Below are 1662 nucleotides of genomic sequence, written 5' to 3'. Positions count from 1 at the left end.
TAAAAGTTACCTAGCTGCCGAGAGGGAAGTTGCCCAGGTGGACAAAGAAGAATAGCCATCAGGGTTTGGTCTCTATTGAGAGACAGTTGGCAGCCTGTATACTGTCTTTACAGGCCTGTGTGACCATACCCATGTCAGAGGTGGCAGAGTGTCAGCAGAGCTCAGAGCCTTGGAGTTTAATGTCACTCCCCAAAAGCAGCAGCCTCCGCCTCAGAGGGCACCCTCCATCCCTGGCCTGGGCGGGAGCCAAGGCCCAGCTATCCCAGCCTGAGCTAATGGCTGGGGGGTTGTGGGGTGGGGGGATCCCCAATAGAAGGAAATAAAGAATGTGAGAAAGATCTCAAGCTTCCGGCTGCCCACTTATGTTTGACTGGAAAAATGCCACTTTAGGGAGAAGTTTCATTTTTCGCCTCCAATTAGAAAAGGCTCCTCTGGGGACAGCCTGGGGTCTGGAACTACAATGTCACTGTAAGAACATTTAAACCTCTGAAGAATGTTTGTGAGTTTATTTGAGCCAAACTGTCAATTGCCGGGAAGCAGAACCTCAATATATGAGGATAATGCTCTGGAGAATGGCAATTTTTTACCTTATTTTATACATTACAATCAAAAGAGAAGATGTAAGGGGGTTACGTGAAATCCATTGGTGATAGATTAGGGAGGTGGGAGAAAGCAAAGTGGGGAAACCTCTGGGATTGGATAAAAAATAAATGATAGACACCTGCTTCTTTTACATAGGTGGGTGCAGAATGGTTAGCAGTCAGCAATTAATAATAATGAGGGTATTTGTGGTCTTCGCAGAGTGGTGCCTATGCTTTGAGGAGGTCCGGAGAAAGGAAAATTAATTTGACATTCCAACAATATGTTATCATAGGTGCAAAAAGACAGTAGGCTCAGTTAAGGTAAAGATGGACCTTTGTCAGGGAAGATACCAGCCTAGGGCGTGACTACCCACCATAACTGCTTTTAGGTAAAGTTTTAATTTCAGACCATCCTTCATGGTTACTTTAGGTTTCTGAGTTTGCAAGGCCACCATGCAGCCCTCCCTGGGGCTGTCATGTTAGCATGTGGTCCCTTTTTGTGCACAACAGCAGGCTCACCCAGAAACCCATGCCTGCACCACCGCCAGTCCTCTGATTCCTCCTCACCTTCTGCTCTCTCACTCTTTGTCTGGGCATCTCCCTGCTGCACAGCCCTTCTGCTTGTGGCCCAGGCAGAAACAGTCTCGAGGTTGGTGGGGTCTTACCTTCAAATCTTCACAACTCATCCCTGTGCCCTTCTCTGTAAGACCTTACCTCCTTGGGCATGCCAGCCCTCCTTGGGCAAATCTTTCCTCACGGGTTATGGGATTTCATCAGTTAATTGACAGTCACCGTGGGTCCAGCTGCAAGGGTCTAATCAGGGCCTTGATGCACAGATGTCAGGAAGTAGGAAACTTGGTGTTATGCCTGGTTACCCATCCTTGACCACATCCTTGCTCTCTTGTCAGTTTACAGAGAACTCTAACTGGGGCACAGCTGGGGAACAGATTTGAAAATTTTCTACTGACATTCAATTCATCACACTCTCTACTGGTCTTAGGAGATGAATTTAGACCCTGGACTCATCGCTAGTATCAGAGAGGAGGGGCCCTGCCACAGTGGATAGGAGGGTTGTGAGCCA

The sequence above is a fragment of the Myotis davidii genome, unplaced genomic scaffold (genome assembly GCF_000327345.1).
Source record: "Myotis davidii unplaced genomic scaffold, ASM32734v1 scaffold1622, whole genome shotgun sequence".
In the NCBI taxonomy this organism is placed as follows: Eukaryota; Metazoa; Chordata; class Mammalia; order Chiroptera; family Vespertilionidae; genus Myotis; species Myotis davidii.
The sequence above is the reverse complement of the archived record's forward strand: the minus strand, read 5'-3'. Positions refer to the sequence as shown.